Source organism: Protopterus annectens, chromosome 2.part2 (genome assembly GCF_019279795.1).
Source record: "Protopterus annectens isolate FY-2018-M chromosome 2.part2, PAN1.0, whole genome shotgun sequence".
In the NCBI taxonomy this organism is placed as follows: Eukaryota; Metazoa; Chordata; order Ceratodontiformes; family Protopteridae; genus Protopterus; species Protopterus annectens.
This window is the reverse complement of record NC_056730.1, coordinates 622,177,845-622,200,381: the sequence shown is the minus strand read 5'-3', so window position 1 is coordinate 622,200,381 and position 22,537 is coordinate 622,177,845.

Below are 22,537 nucleotides of genomic sequence, written 5' to 3'. Positions count from 1 at the left end.
ATAGAGTGCATTTGTAAAAGTTTCTGCATTTTGGGCAGCATTATACTTTAGCGTGGGGGCTGTGAAACTTGCCACCTCTGTCTTAAGTAAGGTGAAGTTTGCTTTAGAAAATTTTTTTACTGTGGTTTCCTTAGTTGGGAGTGGTGGTGGGGTGTGGCCATCCAGAGTGATTAGTTTATGGTCTGATCTAACCAGTGACGGGTTGACCTCCAGTGTGGAACACCTGTCATCCATGTTGGTGATGACCAGGTCCAATATGTTTTCACCTCTGGTAAGGGAGTTTACCAGCTGATCCAGGGTGTTTGAGTTAATGAATTCCAGGAAGCACTGGGCCTGGGAATTTGTACTCGAGTAATTTCCCAGTGAATGGTAAGGTAATTGAAATTGCCCAATATCAGGGTGTTTGGTAGGACCTTCATGTTTTCCAGTGTCTCCAGAAAGGTGGAGTGGTGGTCCTGGGTCATGGAGGGTGATCTGTAGCAGGCCACAATTTGCATTGCAGATTTGCCCGATGTTAGTTGCACATGGATTATCTCAGAGGTATCATGCTGCGCCACTAACCTGGAGGTGTAGGTATCCTTGATGAATATGGATACACCCCCTCCTTTTGTGTTTCAGTCCGTGTTCTGTGACCAAAATGTGTGATATGAGTTGTAGCCCGGTAGTGCTGGGGTGCTCTCTGGAGCCTTGAACCAGGTTTCAGTTACTGCACAGATGTCGACGTTCTCCATACTGAGGAGTGCTTCGAGCATGTGCATTTTGAGATTTAAACTCCTGGCGTTGAGTAGCATAACCCTCAGTTTTTTGTTAATTGTGCTGTTTACGGAGGTGGGTTTGACTTTTGAGCCTTGCCTAAAAAAGGCACTATGGGGGCAGAAAAAGCCTTGGCCACTATTCAAAAGCCTAGGGTGACAGGTCCAAGCCATCTCTTGTGAAGCAACGCGGCTTGTTGAGCATGTCGTCCCAGGCTGACAGACACTGGATCCCCTTTGAATGACACCAGAAGCTTAGCCAGTTGTTGAAATTGATCATTTTTTCTTTATACTGAGGTATCAATCTTGGTGAGGGCAGGATGCTACTCAGGGTCAGGGTCATACCAGCCTGGGCTACATGATCAGAGAGCTCTTCCATGTCTCTTTTCATGTAGTCCAGGGAGGTACATCTCAGGTCATTCATACCAACAAGAGCAATGGCAGAGTCATATTTGTACTTGTTCTGGAGTGACCTGAGTGCTTGTGTTATGTGGCGGATTCTGGCTCCCGACAGGCAGCTAACAGTAACCTTCTGCTTGTCCAGCCTAATGAGTGGGACGTCAGTGTGCCTGACTATAGAGTCACCTATTACTAGCCTGTTAGATATGTTATTTCGCCTTAAGGGCTGTGATTGTGCGGCACACTGATTTTGTGTTTTATGTGTTGTCTCGTTTGTGATGGGAAGTGCAGGTTGTTTGGGTGTCTGCTTTGGAGGTCTCTGATGCTTTTGCAGGTTTTTATTTAGAGCATCCCAGTATGATTTTGTGTATTTATGTGTATTTTTTGCCAGTGCTGTTTTAGTAGGTCTGTGCGGCTGGAGTTGTGGTGCAATTGTTAACCTTCTCCTCTTGAATGTTTCAGTCTTGGGTGGAGAGAGCTTAGCTTTCAGTTGGGCTGTATAATTGCATCTCTCGCATATGTTAGTGTTTTGTGGTAGGAGGAGAGGGCTGTCTGTGTACATGAGGCAGTTGTAACATTGCCTCAGGATACCCAGATTAACCAGCTGGACTGGAGAGTGCACCTGAAGTTGCCCTTTGGTCATGCCGGAATAGTATGGTGAGCTGCTTAGTCGCTTGGTTGGTGAGGGGTGAATAAAGAGCCTTGCCCTGCTGGGCAATCAATGTCAGAGTATATTAGTGCTTGCTATTAGGTCTGAGCAAATGCTGGGCTGTAAGATGCTTTTTGAGTGCTTAGGTTGAGAGTTAGACTAGTTTCAAGGGAAAAACTTAAGAGGAGACTTAGTGGAGCCGGGAATAATTTAACCGTAGCTAACCGGCACTGCCCGGTGCACAAAACCGTGCAAATGTGGTTTTTATAGTAGGGAAATGAAAGAGATAGAAATTAGCCCAAAATGGCCAATAAACTATTAACGTTTGGGCTGGAACCACTACTCCAGGGACAGATAGGCTGCTCAAAGCTCCCCTCTCTCACAGGTGAAAAGAGAAACTTCCTTCTATCCACGTAAGGTATGGTTTAACTCAGAAACTAATATGACAGCTCTGAATTCAGCACTAGCATGAAAACTGGACTATACTAGCTTAGAAAGGTGGGAAACAAGGAATTTTTTTTTTGTTTTTGTTTTTTTGAAAAGATAAGGCAAAAACAGTAAAAAAAATACACTTAAAACAGCTTTAAACAACTACAAACAATCAGAAAAGGCTATCACACTTTAGTGTGTAGCCTACATCAGTTAAACAAATCATTTAAACAAAAACAACTTTTTAAAAGTGCAAGCAGTCAAATAAGTACAATATGTGAAAAAAAACAAGCTTTTAAATCACAATGAATGCTGGAAATTTGTATTTAGGCAGAAAAAACTAAAGTACAGCAAGAAAGTACAGAAAACTGATATTTAATCACTCCAAAGCCTTTCTCCTAAGCTAGAAGGCTTATATCAGTCTAATGCTTTCTAGTGATACCCAGTAGGTTAGTTGCAGGAAAGATGGGAAACAAGCGCAGATGTGTTTTTTTAAACCAGAAAGTTGAAAGAGATGGACAAACTGTCCAAATGGTCAATAAACTACAATTTCTGGGCCAAGAACCTCTCCTCTCATGGTAGACAGGCTACCTAGTGCTTATCACTCCCACTGATAAGCTAGAAGGCTTTCCTCCAACACAGAAAGGCTTGCAGGGCTTAGAAGCTTACCAACAGTCCTGGATACAGCAACTCTGTATCTGGACTAGGCTAGTTACAGGAAAGGTGGGAAACAAGTGCAAGTGTGGCTTTTAAACCAGAACATTGAAAGAGATGGAAAAAAACTGCCCAAACGGCCAATAGATACAATTTCTGGGTCAGGAACCACTTCTCTTGTGGTAGATAGGCTAGCTAATGCGTACCACTCCCAATGATAAGTTAGAAGGCTTCCCTCCAACACAGAAAGGCTTTGGGGGCTCAGAAGCTTACAAAGAGTCCTGGAATACAGCAAATCTGTACCTGGACAAGACAAGTTACAGGAAAGGTGGGGAACAAGTACAAATGTAGGCTTTTAAGCCAGCAAGTTGAAAGATATGGAAAACTGCCCAAACGACCAAGTAAACTGCAATTTCTGGGCCAAAACTCACTCTTCCCATGGAGGATAGGATACCTAGTGCTTACCACTCCCACTGATAAGCTAGAAGGCTTCCTTCCAACACAGAAAGGCTTGGGGGGGGGGGGACTCAGAATCTTACAAAGAGTCCTGGAATACAGCAAATCTGTACCTGAACTAGACTAGTAACAGGAAAGGCAGGAAACAAGTGCAAACACAGGCTTTTAAATCAGAAGGTTGAAAAAGATGTAAAAGCTTTCCAAATGGCCAATAGATACAAATTCTGGCCAGAAACCACTCTTCCTGTGGTAGATAGGTTACCTAGTGCTTACCCCTTCCACTGATAATCTAGAAGGCTTCTCTCCAACACAGAAGGGCTTGGGGGGCTCAGAACCTTACCAACAGTCCTGGATACAGCAAATCTGTACTGGGATTACACTAGTTATAGGAACAGTGGGGAAGAAACACAAAATGGGCTTTTAACCAGAAAGTAGAAAGAGATGGAAAAACTGCTGAAACAGCCAATGAACTACAATTTCAGGGCCAAAACCCACTCTTCCCATGGTAGATAGGCTACCTAGTACTTAGTACTCCCATTGATAAGCTAGAAGGCTTCCCTCCAACACAGAAAGGCTTTTGGGGCTCAGAAGCTTACCAATGGTCCTGGATACAGCAAGTCTTTATCTGGACTTGACTAGTTACAGGAAAGGCAGGAAACAAGCTTAGAATTTTTTTTTGTTACAGAAAAGCAGCTAATACAACAGTAAATACAATTCAAATTGTAGTGCAATTTGCATTTAAATTAACAAATGGCTAAAAAACAAATGCAGACGGCAGTTAGTTAGAAGGCTACTAACAAGCAGTAATAAGTGCAGAGTAAGAGCTACTGAAAAGATAACAGCACACAGAAGAGCAACTAAGACAGTTACAGTAAGAGCAGATATATTTTTTTTTGAGGGAAGGAACAGAGCAGAATTAAGAGGCTACAGGGGTTGTCCTTGCCAAATGCTCTCTTTGTACACAGCAGGAATGCCTGAAATTAGAATATGATCCCACTGCACTCAGTTGAGTGAGCAAATGACATGGGCCCAGAAGGAGTATCCAAATACAAATCTACAAGACGGGTGGTCAATTTCAAAGCCACCAAGATTAATACCAAAACAAGAACAGAGAGGGTGGGTGGGGAACTAACTGTAGAGTGACAGCGACAACTTCAGTTGAGTTAATATTCAATGAAAAACATAAATAAATGAATTAAATACAGTACTATATGCAAAAGATCAGATAAAAGTGTACTTAAATTCACTTATACATCCAGCTGATTTCAGGTAGATGTTAGCCTGCCAAAGCTCTGATATTAAGCAGAGATAAGTCAAAATGTACCACTTATATAAGGCAAGACAGGATGTCAGTGATGAGCTGAAACTACCCCCACTGCTATCAATGGCTACACAGAAATTCTAAAAAGTACTCTGTAGAGAGACAGCCACAACTTCAGTTGAGTTAATATCCAGTGAAAAACACAAATAAATAAATTAAACACAGTACTATATGCAAAAGAGCAGATAAAAGTGTACTTAAATTCACTTATATGTCCAGCTGATTTCAGGTAGATGTTAGCTGGCCAAAGCTCTGATACTAAGCAGAGATAACTCAAATTGTAGCACTTATATAAGGCAAGACAGGATGTCAGTGATGAGCTGAAACTACCCCCCACTGCTATCAATGGCTACACAGAAATTCTAAAAAGTACTCTGTAGAGAGACAGCCACAACTTCAGTTGAGTTAATATCCAGTGAAAAACACAAATAAATAAATTAAACACAGTACTATATGCAAAAGAGCAGATAAAAGTGTACTTAAATTCACTTATAAGTCAAGCTGATTTCAGGTAGATGCTAGCTGGCCAAAGCTCTGATATTAAGCAGAGATAACTCAAAATGTACCACTTATATAAGGCAAGACAGGATGTCAGTGAAGAGCTGAAACTACCCCCACTGCTATAAATGGCTGCATAGAAATTCTAAAAAGTACTCTGTAGAGAGACAGTCACAACTTCAGTTGAGTGAATATTCAGTGAAAAACACAAATAAATAAAATAAATACAGTACTATATGCAAAAGAGCAGATAAAAGTGTACTTAAATTCACTCATACATCCAGCTGATTTCAGGTAGATGTAAGCTGGCCAAAGCTCTGATATTAAGCAGAGATAACTCAAAATGTACCACTTATATAAGGCAAGACAGGATGTCAGTGATGAGCTGAAACTACCCCCCAGTACTATCAATTGCTACACAGAAATTCTAAAAAGCACTCTGTAGAGAGACAACCACAACTTCAGTTGAGTTAATATTCAGTGAAAAACACAAATAAATAAATTAAATACAGTACTATATGCAAAAGAGCAGATAAAAGTGTACTTAAATTCACTTATATGTCCAGCTGATTTCAGGTAGACGTTAGCTGGCCAAAGGTCTGATATTAAGCAGAGATAACTCAAAATGTACCACTTATATAAGGCAACACAGGATGTCAGTGATGAGCTGAAACTACCCCCCCAGTGCTATCAATGGCTACACAGAAATTCTAAAAAGTACTCTGTAGAGAGACAGCCACAACTTCAGTTGAGTTAATATGCAGTGAAAAACACAAATAAATAAATTAAACACAGTACTATATGCAAAAGAGCAGATAAAAGTGTACTTAAATTCACTTATACATCCAGCTGATTTCAGGTAGATGTTAGCTGGCCAAAGCTCTGATATTAAGCAGAGATAACTCAAAATGTACCACTTATATAAGGCAAGACAGAATGTCGGTGATGAGCTGAAACTACCCCCACTGCTATCAATGGCTACACAGAAATTCTAAAAAGTACTCTGTAGAGAGACAGCCACAACTTCAGTTGAGTTAATATTCCATGAAAAACACAAATAAGTAAATTAAATACAGTACTATATGCAAAAGAGCAGATAAAAGTGTACTTAAATTCACTTATACGTCCAGCTGATTTTAGGTAGATGTTAGCTGGCCAAAGCTCTGATATTAAGCAGAGATAACTCAAAATGTACCACTTATATAAGGCAAGACAGAATGTCAGTGATGAGCTGAAACTACCCACCACTGTTATCAATGGCTACACAGAAATTCTAAAAAGTACTCTGTAGAGGGACAGCCACAACTTCAGTTGAGTTAATGTTCAGTGAAAAACACAAATAAATAAATTAAACAGTACTATATGCAAAAGAGCAGATAAAAGTGCAATTAAATTCACTTATACGTCCAGCTGATTTCAGGTAGATGTTAGCTGGCCAAAGCTCTGATATTAAGCAGAGATAACTCAGAATGTACCACTTATATAAGGCAAGACAGGATGTCAGTGATGAGCTGAAACTACCCCCCACTGCTATCAATGGCTACACAGAAATTCTAAAAAGTACTCTGTAGAGAGACATCCACAACTTCAGTTGAGTTAATATTCCATGAAAAACACAAATAAGTAAATTAAATACAGTACTATATGCAAAAGAGCAGATAAAAGTGTACTTAAATTCACTTATACATCCAGCTGATTTCAGGTAGATGTTAGCCGGCCAAAGTCTGATATTAAGCAGAGATAACTCAGAATGTACCACTTATATAAGACAAGACAGGATGTCAGTGATGAGCTGAAACTACCCCCACTGCTATCAATGGCTACACAGAAATTCTAAAAAGTACTCTGTAGAGAGACATCCACAACTTCAGTTGAGTTAATATTCCATGAAAAACACAAATAAGTAAATTAAATACAGTACTATATGCAAAAGAGCAGATAAAAGTGTACTTAAATTCACTTATACATCCAGCTGATTTCAGGTAGATGTTAGCCGGCCAAAGTCTGATATTAAGCAGAGATAACTCAGAATGTACCACTTATATAAGACAAGACAGGATGTCAGTGATGAGCTGAAACTACCCACCACTGCTATCAATGGCTACACAGAAATTCTAAAAAGTACTCTGTAGAGGAACAGCCACAACTTCAAGTTGAGTTAATATTCAGTGAAAAATACAAATAAATAAATTAAACAGTACTATATGCAAAAGAGCAGATAAAAGTGCACTTAAATTCACTTATACATCCAGCTGATTTCAGGTACATGTTAGCTTGCCAAAGCTCTGATATTAAGCAGAGATAACTTAGAATGTACCACTTATATAAGGCAAGACAGGATGTCAGTGATGAGCTGAAACTACCCCCCACTGCTATCAATGGCTACACAGAAATTCTAAAAAGTACTCTGTAGAGGGACAGCCACAACTTCAGTTGAGTTAATATTCAGTGAAAAACACAAATAAGTAAATTAAATACAGTACTATATGCAAAAGAGCAGATAAAAATGTACTTAAATTCACTTATATGTCCAGCTGATTTCATGTAGATGTTAGCCGGCCAAAGCTCTGATATTAAGCCATCTGAAATTGGTGTCTTGGTTTACTTCACATAGTGGTTATATAGAGAAAAATATTTCACTTATTGATATTAATGTTTATTTTCTGCATGGTTACAATTAATTTAGTCATCAAATTCGTATGAATATGCCGATAATCCATAATGTCCCTCTAATATCAACTCTTTAACCATAGGATTAAGAAAGCAGTAGCTGCTTATTTAAAAACAAGTCTATGCTGCTTGTTAGCTCAGCCTGTAAGGGATCTAGCCAACATCCCTACATTTTGGCATGATGTGGGTTCCAATCCACATGGGAAAACATATCATAAATTGTTCTCTTGGTTTACTTCACCCCTGGTGTTTCTTTAGAGAAGTATATTCCACTCATTGATATTATTGTTTATTTTGTACATGGTTGTGAATAACTTGGTTATTCGTTGAATTAATATGAATGCATTTGTAATCTGTAATGGTCTATTAACAGCCTGTCTTTAAGTGCAGGGTTAGTAAAGCTTCCTACAGACTGTTATATGTTTGATAAATGTTTTTGGTAAAATTGTATTATTTTTAAAAATGCTATTGAGTTTTATTTTATCATTAATTATTGCATTCAATTCTGCGGGACTGGGATGGGCAGACTTACAGTTGAAATGCAGAACAAGGAAGATGTATGTATTTCTTTAATGAGTTGCACTTTGCCAAGGAATATCTTAGTCCTCACACATACCTAACGGTGTCCTTCGTGTATAGCAACTTGTATGTTTCTAACAGAAGGTGTATGATACATGAAGCTGTCCCACTGTCTGAGGAATGTAAGTTTTCCATTACTGTTAGTGTTTGTGACCGCAGTGGTAACATGAATTACTTTTTACTAACTGTTTACCTACATTCCCAGCACATGTTCTTTCTTTGAAATCCTTAGCCAGGATCCATATTAGTAGACTATCTCTCATCCAGGTGATGTCATAAAACCAAGTCTTTTCACTGCATTCATAACATGTACTTTCAGTCAAGAGGAATTAGATTGGCAAGTACCTACTAAGTTTAGAATTTAGATGCATGTTGTTGTAGGTTTGACTCTCATGTCCTCTAATCTGTGTCCAAAAATGTTAAAACCTTGAAAAATGTGCATGGTAATTATCTAATGCTTTTCATAAGTAAACTGTCTAAAAGCTGTTTTAAGAAATGTATATCACTGTTGTTTGAGGAATGGATCATTCACAGTCACCCTTTTTTCAGGCGAATGTACATCAAACAGGTGCACAGGCTTGAGGAGCAGTGAAAGGACAGAAGTATGTTGATTACTTTTTCTGTTATATGTAATGAAATGCAACTGATCCCTTTTATAGGCCTGTATGTTTACACTATAAAGTATATTGCCTAGTATGCATGGATACCTATCACTCATTAATAAGGTAAATGAAATAATCACACTATAGTTGTACTTCAAATTGTGATTTAAATCCAAAAATTTAACATTAAGCCATTTTTTCAGTGCACAGCTTTTGAAATGTACTCCACAACCTAAATAGTGGTTTGGTTGTTGTATTTGTCACACATATTTTGAGGTGGGTACTTTGCATACAAGACTTAGTAGTTTGAGTGTTTCTTATAATGCATGGTTTAGTATACTATGTGTGGCTGTGTTTCTCATTGGTTGAACTGTTGTGCACAGCCTGTCTTTTCACAGACCTAGTGGGTGTCTGCTGTATCTGTGGTTGTTCTGTTGTTTGCAGACTTTGTGGCATGTCCTTCATTTTAACATTTGTATTATATCTGCCTGTAACATCTTTGATAGTTTTCTTAAAATGCAGTTATGTCCTAGGTTTCCTGACATTTGTGCAGATATTTCTTTGCAACATTTCATATTCAGTAAGCCCCTCAGTTCAGCACTGGTAATGTATCTGCCTACAACACCTTGAATGTTTTTGTTAAAACACAGTTATATCAGAGATTTGATGACACTTGTGCACATAGACATTTCTTTGCAACAGTTCATAATCAGCAAACATAATTAGGATATTAGTATTTTGCTGGCTACTGATCAGTACTATTTATAGGTATGTAGTGCATAGAGTTGTACGCATACAAATATGTTAGTACAACAACTACTGCAGTCTCATATGTCACAGGCTGTGGTGATTGAACATATGAAATAGTTGTTACTGTTGTGTTCGTTATATTGATGTGTGGTCAGCCAATTATCATGCTGCCTGGCATAAATGTTTGTCGTATGGCTTGCCTAGTTTCCGCAATATTGTCATATAACTTTCTTCCTCATTTTAAAAATTACATTTGGTGGTTGTTCATATGAAGCATTACATGCCCACAGGATAATCTATAGATTTCGACATTCATGCATTTTTACTGCACTAATGACCTGGGCAGGCATTTCTAAGCTTATACAAGTTTTCACAAAAGAATAATGACATCCTGTTTGCAAATAGGACATTGAATGGCAAGCATTTATAAGGTACCTCTGTCCATAACTGACGTGTGCCAGTCCCTGTGTAAATTTACAAATCACTGGACAGTGGCCTATGTTGTACTTAAATTGTGTAATACACACATGGATTTTACACCTGTTTATGAGGAGGTCCTGTCTGTGGTATAGGTCTGTCTCTCCAGCATGTTCAGTTTAAGTCACAGATAAAATTGTGGTCCTCAGACCTTGTATTTCTGGTACTGTTTGACTTATAGATTAATAACTGGGGTGTTTGCAGATCCCTCTTAATCCAATCATAATGTCACCCCTCAGAAATGTATATAAGAGTAGGTAGAGGGAAATGTGTTTAAGGCCATCTGAGTAAGGCAAGACTGTTACATCTTGTATTCTTTTTTACTGAAACACTGAGGTAGTTGTAGTTTCTGTATATGCCCGGTCAGGTACATACTGAAGAGAGCATTGCACTCAATGATTGCTGTGATAAGGGCAGGCTACAGTGTAATAATGACATTTTTTGGATGTAGCTGCCATGCCCGTATATATAATTTGTGCAACACAAAAGGATTTCCTCACCACTGTGGCCATATGGTGGCCAAAGATAAGGCTACTGTATACATGTGTACACAGATTCATGACCACAGTCTTGACTGGTTTGGTCATATTATCAACATGCTAATTTTCCATGGTGGTTGACTTTACAAAAGCTACAATTATGCAATTCGTAGAATTGCTTTTAAGTGCATGACTTTACCACCATTTGTTAGTCATAGATAGGCCTTCTTGAAGAATGATTGTGTTTGCATGGCAGTTAATGATGACCTCCAGCTTGCAATCATTTGCAAAGTTAGTCAACCATAAACTTTCACCATTTGCATCCAGTTCAGAGAAATACATGCCAAAAAGCAGTAGACCCAGTAAAGAGTCAAGGGGGACTCTACTAGTGACTGAGCTGTTGGTGGATGTGGCCTCACCTATTTTAACCTTTTGAGTCACATCAGTGAGTCATTTGCCTATGAAGTGGGTGATAAAAGGGTTTATACTTAATTTACTGAGCTTTTCTGTAATGCCCAAGTTGGGTAATATATCAAAATTCTTGGCCAGTTTAAGGCAACCTGTGTGCACAGTCTTGGTCACATCCATTGATTTTTTGCCGCTCTCAATGAAGTCTACCATACCCAATAGCCATGGCCTTCCTTTAACAAAACTGAACTGTGGTAGTGCCAGGTTTGCATGTTATCTATAGCCTCATTCATCAAGTTCATTATGAATCTTTACATGGGGTTAGAAATGAAGATGGTCAGACATATGGGCCTGCATTTTCCCTGATCAGTGTATTGAAATACTTTGTTCCAGAGATTTACTGTAGCCATCTTCGCTTATTTGTGCACAAAACCTGACAGTAGGCTACTGATGAAAACTGATCCAAGTGGACCAGAGAGGTCATGTTTCATGTTATGTAGTAAGCATCCCTGGATGTTATTGGGGCCCATTGATGCAGTGTATTTTGGCTTGGAAAGTGCATTGCAGAGCTGTTCACTAGAGATGGTTGTGTGGAATGTGATAAATAGTATTCCCTTTGGGATATCAGATAGTGATTGGGGATACGTTTCAGCTGAACCTCACATTTGCTTTCACTCACAGACATAACTGTTCAGGGAACACATGCAAGGGAAAAGGAAAGGGAATAATGACCTGCTTGCATAAACTCACATGAACAGTTTACTGAGGCAGACTGCATTTTTGAACAGTGCAGGCCACCATAATATTGTTATGTGGACATTTACAAGACATGTTTTATTAAAGTTCAGTTATGTTATTGTGGCATAAGGCAGTGTCAGGCATGCTTCCATTCAAATGTCAGGATGTGTTACATTTCCTTGATTTGCATATGGCTGCCATGCTTCATGCTTGCCAGTATTCAAATGTTCAAGAGATGTCCTGATTTTCAGTGGTAAGCTGTTTTATGCATATAATTGCATGGCCTTGTTTGTACTGCTGACACTGGTGAAGGATATATTCTCCCTGATATGTTCTGTTATTGGTCATGCCCATAACTATAGACAACAAACCATAGGGAATGTATTATGTGCATTATGAGACATTCACTAACAGCAATTGTGTTATTGTTTTGATTATAATTGTGCTACTTGCTAATGTTTGCACCATTCAGAATTGAACTGTGTTTTAAATAACAAGTTTTATGTAAGCTACTACACCTTCACTCTCATATTTGTATTTGCATAACTCACCAGTGGATGGTATGTTGATTAAGCATGTTATATTCTAGATGTGCACATCATTTTCATATTAAGTTCTGCTACCATCATCATGGAAATGTTCTGTGTGATACGCATTTGTTTTTCATTTCTGTTGTGTTTTGTAATTCATCTTGAGAGAGCATGGGAGCAGTGGACATTCTCCTATTAGATGATGACAAGCACCTGCCAGGCCACTGCTAGAGTCCTCAGATGATGACAGAGATGATGACAACACCAATAATGAGGAAGCTGGACCAGCACCTGCCCGAGCCATCATGCTTGCTGCACCATGGTGTAGATGATGCCAGGAACACGATAGAAATGATTATTGGGAGGAGATCTAGGAGGTTGCAAACTGATGTATTCCAAACACAGATGAGGGACATGATAGGGACATTCTTCCTGGATATGGTATGAACTATGAATGATTCATTCAGGGAGACAGCCCAGGAGATAATTTATGAGGCTCATCCCCATCAGCCTGGTCCCTTCTTTCCATAAGTGTTGTCTGTGTGCTCCAATTGTATGTTGCCAACATGCTGATTGTCATATAATTGGCTGGACTGCATATGCACTCCTCTGCATGCATACCATGCAGCTGTCATACTTATGTGTAATTGTTATGTGACATTTAATTACGTTTCAATGTATACACAACAAACGTCAACACATTACACTTTCCGCTCACATTCAGCTGTCCATGCATTGTGTCAGTCAACCTGCAGTTAGTGCTGCAAAAATTAGCCTGTAAACATGTATATTTTACTGAGGGCAAATGACAGACAACCGATGTTGGCAATAGTCCAGCCGTATTACTGTGCCAATAGTCTAGCCATATTACCACAGTGGTATGCTTTGGAATTGTGTATTGCCATATTATATATCTGCAACAGAAGGATATGTCATTTCCCACGTGTTTTGCATGACAGTTGTTATGGTGTCCCACTAGAATGATGTGGTGCTCTGGGCCATGTATTGGCAATGCTGAAACCCTGTGGAGTCATATACAGGTATGTAATAGCTATGGTCAGTCCTACTTTTCTTACTGCATCAAACACAAATGTATCATTGATGTATACTCGTTGCTACAGATAATTTATTCTGTAGCAGTACAGACATCATGTTTGCTGTATCTTACATTTCCACATCCATTACTTCTTCACAAGTTTATACCTTCCTCAAATATTCGTAGACATAAACGGACTGAGCATGTTTATGCAAAAAGTCTGATCCATAGTGACACACAGTTGTACCTTTGACGTGAGGATTCACTGACATACTGCTGATGTGCTGTAATGATGCTGACAGGAGTGTCCTCTGCTCAGTAATAAGTATGCTACATGACATACACCTGGGGTTGTTTTTTCAACATTTGCATGATAGTATATGTGTATGAGTTGGAAATTCATAGCATGCTTACCTATGCATGTTGGTGTTACATGATTGCACATTACTGTGTACAGTGTGTGTTATTTATACATGGCCAGTTCTGCGGACATCAAAAGTCATTCTGCCCATGTAACATACATTTGCCATTTGCTTAAATGTTTTTTGGGTTTGATTCTACAGCACCTTGTATGCTATACACATGCATTTGCAGTATATCAACTTACATTGTCCCACTTTCTCCAGATGTTGGCCCAGGTTGGCCACCTCTTTACACCTTCATAATTCCATATTATATTTTGAGACATTTGCCTTTGTTGCAGTTACTGACCATTGCTATGTATTACATTGTTGACATGGTGAACATGTACCAAATGTAGGGATATTTTACAGATGTAGGACATGTGGAACACAAGTTGCTGGCAACTGCTTGCAATACATCCTAGCTTTCATTATACTTGTGTGTTAACCAGTGTAAGTTGTTAACAACCGTGTGCACAACCTAATATATTTTTTTAAGCTGTAGTGTTATATTTTTGTAAATATTCTTACATGTCATTGGTGTGTGCATGTGAATTGACCTTGCTTTCATGTACCTTACATTTTGGCCATTGACAGTCATACATATACACCTACACCTGTGTATTGCCTTTGACATGACATATGTGTGTGACAGATATGCATCCCATTACATATTTGTTTGCGTTGTGTACACTTGCTAGTGTATTTAATAGCAATTTTGCTCCTTTTATGCAGTACTTCTGTTTGGCACTGTGCTTGGATGTTTACTTTTCACATGCACGGTTGTAGGTTTTGTTCTGTCCTCTGCTAGATTTATGTAGCATCATTAGACCTGCATTTGCTCATCTGTGATGTTGTTTGGCTCACAATTACACTGCTGACAGACTACTTGGATAAGTATTTATTTATTCAAAGTGTACTATGATTCTACTTTATTTCTCTGGAACACACATATACCATTGGTCATACATGTCCAAGTATGATTACCACACAGTTTGCAACATGTTGTAATGTGATAGAGCATAGGTAGAAATGTTTTTCTGCATTTCACCTTGACTGGTATGCATCCCCACCCTGTTTGACAGCTTTCTATTGCCCATGTTGTGCAGTGTGCCATCTGTATAACTTACCTGTCCTTACTGTTTTTTATTTTCAACCTTTGTCTGCCATATGTTATGATATTTGTTCTATGGGTATACTTGCTGTGATGTCATTCTCTTCTTTCCCTATGTTTACCTTTCCTTCTGTCTTAAAATAATCTGGCCTATTCTCACCAAAAATATGTTCATGCCCTTCTGACTTTCTCTCAGACGTTCGTATTCAAACATCCCTCTTGTGTGTCCCTCTTCTTCATCCATACCACACATCTTTCCTGTCTCCCACTTTCTTTGGGTTTGTACGTTACTTGTGTTCCCCACCCAAGTCTGAAACCCATTGTTAGCTAATGCTAGCCATGGTAATGTCACTGTGATTGCTCTTCGACTGTATTAATTTATTTTTATTAGAAATTTTACAGATAAGTACAAACAGTCAGATTTTATTAATAAATGACTTACAGAGATATCCAAAGTTGTCTCTGAGCTTACTGCAGAGATCGCTGAAGATTTGCATCACAAAGGACATGGAGATTTAAAGAAAATATATTTTGTTAGAAAATGACTTATGGAAACATCCATAGGTGTATGTAATATTTTGAACAGATTTCTGAAAATATATATTAGGAAAAAATATATTATGAATGGCATGCAGCCTAGATTTGGATAGCTGGCATTTTGTTTTCTAACAACAGAGTTAGTTATATTCCATAGCTGTCCTTAACCTTACTGGACAGATTCTGTTATAGATATGTATGTAAGACTACCAGGATGCTTGAATGAGATAATATTTTTGGAACTTTGTTAATATACAACTTGCTTTGACGATTTCTTATTACTTGCGGATTACTTGCAGGTATGTATAGTGTGCCATTGCTACTGTGATACTCCCTTGTGATCCAAGGTATTCTAAGTGCATTGTGGTATATTTACATATTACACCATTATCTGCAAGTTTAGTGCTGATATTGGGGTAATGCGCTAAAATCCATGAACTTTATAGAATGTGGCAAAATGTCTCCACATAAAGTAGTAACCCTACAGCCATAAGAAAATATAAGGATTATAGATCCACACTTTTTGTACTCACATTGTGTTTGCAATCCTTGTGTATATTTCAGCCATGATGACCTGCATTTGCCTTGCATTAATTAAACTAATGAAAGCAGACATGGATTATAAAATATTGTTGTGAATTTGAAACATTAGAGTTCACTAATGTATGCATTACTCTGCATTCACACACACAGAAATATACTACATGATGTTTCTAGAAGCTTCATGGATAATGGATAAATGCATAGTTATCCGCTGCCTAAGCACTTTAGGTATCAATGCACCACAGTTATACTAGACGTGTAAAAATCTGAACTGCATAAGTTAACAAAAAATATAGATCTTTCATATGTGATGTGCAATATTAAATTAATTACAGTCAATAATTTTTGAAAAATAGGTTGCACTGGAACTTGAACCCACACATAAGCAAACAGCCATTGCTTTACCATATTACCTTAACCAGTTGAGCTAAGTGACATTATAGTTCAGTAAATGTTTTAAAAGCAGCTATTATGGAATAGGAGTAAAACTAGTATGTTAGGAGTCTGTATTAATATACAGTTATAATCGACAGTCCTGCATAATGTTTACACTGGCCCAGTATAGTTTCAGTTGACCTCAGAATGCGTCAACATGCAAGTGTTAACTTTAATAAGTAGAACAGAATTTCCTCCATATAAAGTACTATTATTAATACAGATACCCATCGAATATACTTGAAACACAATGCATCATATAAACACACATGCTTGCTACATACATATACATATGATAATGTAGATGTCAAGGTGAGGAGTATGTAACCAACTATAGGCATCTGGTGGTTGGCACTGGACCTCTGTGACCCTCCAGCAAAGATCTTCCATGTCCCTCCAGTGCAGATTATCATAGCACTTGCCGACGTGCATGCCAGACCAGTATATTCCAATATGTCCATGGTGCTCCCTTGCATTCTGGCTCCAGATATCTATCATCACAAAGTTTCTGGGGCATGTTCACATCCTCTGTTCATGTCCATCACAGACAGTGAGCATCTCTGTCATCTTCTCATCTGTCCAGTTCAGTGTCTGGACTCACTGAAACCTCATCTCAGTCAACATCCTCGGCATAGTTCTCAAAATCATCTTTAAAATTCTTTACAAAAAATGTTAACTGATATCCCACTCAGTTTGTAAGTAGCAATGGTATGCTAAGAATATGTATCAATATTACATTTTAAAGTTGGCACATATAGAATGGTGGCAGAGTATTGGAGGGCATCCAGCATGTGTCACGGATATTCCTTTTATTGATTCCTACTGGGCAGTTGCACTGAGCACTATACACTTTGCTGACCTATTGGTTAATACACTGAGATTCGAGATATTACACAGACATTCACTAATGGTAATCAAAAACATTGAATGTTAATGAACCTCATTAATTATGTATAATGCAAATGGAACTTAAAAGCTGTGTACACATAGCTAACCTCAATCTGGAGTATAGCTGAATGAGAGCTAGCTTCCAAAGGTAAGTTGTCACCTGCTTGCTTTGCTGTGTTGGAATACAGTACTATTATTGCATACTTATGTTCACACTATGCTGTATTAAACAAACAAAACATGTCTTCATGCATATGTTGTTTGACATTTTATGCATTACAGTCTGTCAGTTACATAAAGTAAGGGTGACTGCATAGCACGTAATTTTCATATACTGTTGTTTCACTGTCTTGTTTCTGTATCGGTTTCACCATTTGTGTTGAGTGCCATATCATGAAGGCCACATTTGTGATGCTGCCTGTCACTGTCTGTGAAAATATCCAAGATGTATAATCCTACAGTCTAGAGACAAAATTGTTAGATGTGTTCAGATGCACATGCAGCTATGTAACACCAGTGTTATAATACTTGAGATGTGGCACATTGGCCATGTGTTTAGTCAGTACTTATCATAATATCCACTGACATTGGTTCAAATCCCACCTCTGTATATGTGACCTGTACAAACTTGTTAAATAGATTGACTGCTGTGCACATATATAGCGATGATGTTAGGATGTATGGATCAGCTATTTAATCATGTTTTCAATGTTCATTCCAATTATCTGTCCATGACAGTGGTACACATGGCACAGATTGCTTTGCTGAGCTATGCACTGTAAATGAGAGGCGAAGCATTTATTTGCTATATGCTTTTAAGATTGTCATGTCAATAAGTGATCCCCTATAGTAACTCTAAGATGTGCACATCACCCTGTCTTCCAGATGTCAAACCACAATGGGATAGACAATTTCATGAACACAGAGAAAATGAGATAATAATAGTGTCTCAGCACCGGCATGGCTGGAACCTGCTTGGACAGATGGAAAATACTGTGTGGAGGAATCAAGTGTGGACAGACCTGACTCACGCATGATAAATGCTGTGAGCAGTCACAATAGATCTAGGGTGGCCTGTTGGCAACATTGATCTGACATGATCCTTCATGCAACCAACAGAGTTCACCACTATGGGAAGGCAAGAAATGTCATTGGAGGTAGGCCAGCATTGCCTCCCCATATGAGATAATGATGCTCCTGGCTTTCCATCATGCACAGATTGCTGGCTATTTGTGGAGGTACTGAGGTAGGTGATTATTTCTAGCATTCAGGTATGCCTAGCATTCACAAACACTGCAGCATGCACCAGTTCTTATTAAAAGTCATTAATTCACAATTCTTACCATATTTCTATATTTGTGTTACATCAGCAGAACTATGTCATGAAAATAATAGCACGCCTGATGTGGATAGATGCACAGCATAATTGTTATAGCATATTATCTTACCAACATGGTACATACATAACACTGTCAGCAACATGGTGATGTGGTTTTCAAATGCATCACCCCATGAAAATTTGAACAGCAACACATCATGTAAGTGTTTCCATATCCTACTAGTGTGATCCATAGCTGTTGTGTGCCTCTGCCACCTATTATGATTGTGGAGTATACTCAGATATTGTCCTGTGCCATTTTAACCCAAAGATACATAATAAGACATGGGCCATGAAGCATTGCACATGGACAGACCTGGTGAAGTTGTTCATATTGTTGCTATTGTACAGCACTGTTATCACACCTGTGATCTATGATATTATTGTTGGCTTGTTCCCTACACAAGGACATCTGCACAATGTGTGCACCACTTTTCACATAAATGTCTCTATATCCTGTTAGTATGATCCATAGTTCTGTGCTTCTGCCTCCTGTTGTGACTGTGGATTATACTGATGTGTTGTTTCTTGTTTGTGTACCATTTTAATCTACAGATTCATAATCGCAAGTCATTTGTCATGCAGCATCAGCCACAGACAGATCTGGTAAGGTTGGTTATATTGTTGCTATTGTGCAGTACCACTTAGCCTATCTGGGACCAAAGATATTAATGTTGGCTTGCATAAGTGTCTCCATATTCTGTAACTGTGATCCATAACTACTGTGTGTCTCTGCCTCCTGTTATGATTTAGGATTATAATCACATGAAGTTGTTTATGTGACATTTTTAATACAGGATCCACTTTACATTGGATGATATGCTACCAAACATAAGCCAGGAACCAAACAGTAACTCCAAACACAAAACAAATCTGCCACCTAAGGAAACCACTGCAACACTGGCATAATGCACAAAAATATTTTTTTTATTAAAACACAGGCAGGATTTAGTGCTTTCATCCAATCTGTAACAGACTTCTTCAGAATCATTCAAATTAATACATTCATAATTTAAATAACCCACTTTCAGTGATCATATGATCACTCAGCCAATAAACAACCACAAAGTACTTCCTAAAAACTATGAAAAAAGTTGACATATAGCACATATTTACATGGTTAACAGCATGTTATCTTAATTATCCAGCACTGATTGCTATATTACAGTATTACTTGTCTGCCATTCCCACATGTACAAGTATGCCTCTGCATGCATACCCATGTTACTTATGGCATTTTCATATGGTGCTGTACATGCCTCACTCTCAGCACTCACTGCACTTCTGTGGGCCTTTTTCCATTTTGTATTAACATGCTGACATGAAGTTCACATGTGTGGCTTTCCATATCTCACTGTTTCCACAAACATTGCTGAATGTTAAACGGCTGCTGTGTAGTTACTGCCACTGATACTCTGCATGATTGAATGTATTCTTACCTCTAACTGAGTCATGTTGCAGCAATAACTGTGCATCAAAGCATTATCTTATGTGTGACATTCCATATGTTCATTAGGTTCATAGGAGGTTACTAGGCTCATGGCCCTAGGGCCTTTACAAGTCTAACCATGTTATAACCATGTTTCCTAATTGACCTTGGTTAGATGATCATTATTCACAGATCAAGTCTCTAATCAGCATTAACTGCCCATGTGCATGAGGGATATATGTGCCACTCCCAGGGTTAATTTACAGGCTCCCATCCAGTTGTATAAGTTGCACTTAAATAGGGTTACTGAGGAGCTCTGCTTTCATGTGAATTAGGAGTTTATTCCAGAGGACTGGCAATCTCTGGAAGATGTATCTGTCTCTCCAACATATTCTGTTAATGTCACAGGCTAGGCTGGCATCCCTGGAGTGAGTGACTCTTGTGCCATTTGATTTGTGGATGTGCTGCATTTCCATCTGGGCAGGGTCAGAGACTGCTCTGTAGGCCAGGCCCAAGTAGCCTTTCAGCAGCCTGTAGGATACAGAGTGCAGTGACAGAGCTTTCAGTCTTTCGATGTAGGTCATGTTTTAGAGGCCCAGAATTTTCTTGGTGAGAAACCTCTGAGGTCTCTCCAGCTGCTGCAGGTGTCTGGTGAGGTACAGGCAAAAGGGAGCATTGCACACTATTAGTGGTCTGATGAGGGTCGAGTACAGAAGAGTTATAACATCCTTAGTCTCGGATGCGATGCTCTTACTTATGAGATGCACAGTGTAGAAGGCTTTATTTACCACTGTGGACACATGGTGATCAAAGTTTAGATTGCTATCGACCTGTGTTCCCAACTCTCACACCACTGAATTTGAGTTTATGGTAGTGCTGTCAGTATTGTAATTTCCAGGGACTTCCTCTTTGCCAAAGGGAATAATGATGCACTTTTTTGTATTTAGTTTTAGGCCATGGATTTGGCAACAATCATTTATTTGTGTTAACCCCTTTTGTAATATGTTAACATCATTTAGGGACTCAGTGATTGTGCCCAGTTTGCAATCAGCAAACTTGGTAAGCCACGGGCCATCCACTTTTGCATGGACTTCCAAGAAATAGATTCCAAACAGTAGAGGACTCAGCATAGATTCTTTTAGTGCACCACTGTTAACTGGTCTAATAGTACAGGTGGAATCCCCAACTTTGACAGTATGTATTCTGTCAGTGAGCCAGTTGGCTACCCATATAGTGATGTAAGGGTTAATCCCCAGCTGGGAAAGTTTCTCAATGATACCTAAGTGGGGGATTGTGTCAAAAGCCTTGGCTAAGTTGATAGGCAGTATGTACTCTTTTGTCTTCATCCAGGGCTTTGGTGACACTCTCGAAGAAGTCCACCAGGTTCAATAAGCATGATCTACCCTTAAAAAAGCCAAACTGGGTCAGGTCAAGAGTTTGTAGGTCACCTGTGTCCTTGTTGAAAAGGTTTGTGATGACTTTTTCCATGACCTTGCAGATAAGGCTGGTTAGGCTTATGGGTCTATAGCTCCCAGGGTTGGTTAATGGACTTCCTTTGTGCAACTAAATTACTGTTGCTGTTCTTCACAAGTCAGTGCTCTGGCTGATATTAAAGAGAGCCAAGTGGTTCCACTAGGTATTGTCTTATTGTTTTAGACTGTTTAGTAAGCAGCCTGGGATGTTATCATGTTCCATACAGGCCATGTTTTTGGCCTTGGAGAGCACAGATATGATGTACTCTTTGGAGACACTAGGTAGAGAACTGGTGTCAGGTATGGTTTGGTGTATGGCCGGTGGGGACTGAGGGGGGGTAGTTTGTGCCAAATCTGTAAGCTAGCACTTTGGCAATTTCCTCAGGTTCAGTGTGAGAGGTACCATCCACTATAAGTTCTGCACATAGATGGGCATTCCCTTTTAGATTTTGGACATAGCTAAAGAATGCCTTAAGCTTATCCTTAGCTTTGAGTGGTAATTTAGCATCATAACTCACTTTAGAGGACTTTACAAGGTATATGATTTGCTTGTTCAAGCTGAGGATGGTATTCTTCTTCAGCTGAGTAACTTCCTACGTGCTCTTAGACATCAGTTTCTTCCTTTTGTTATATAACCTGTTTATACTTGAGGTCCACCAGGATGGTCTGTTTTTTTCTGGAGGAACTGGTCTTAATGCAGACAAGATACATCAGTACCTATACAGTTGTTTAGGTGGTTATACAGGGCATTTGTGTACTCCTCTACATAGAAGTCACTGTTGGCTTGTTAGCAGGAGGTTTGAAACTGTTTCTACCATCGCCTACTAGGCTGTAGTTTGCTTTGGAGACATTTTTCAGTTTTTTGCTCCTGTAGGGATGTCAGGTCTGATCTTTACTTCACATAAGACAGATT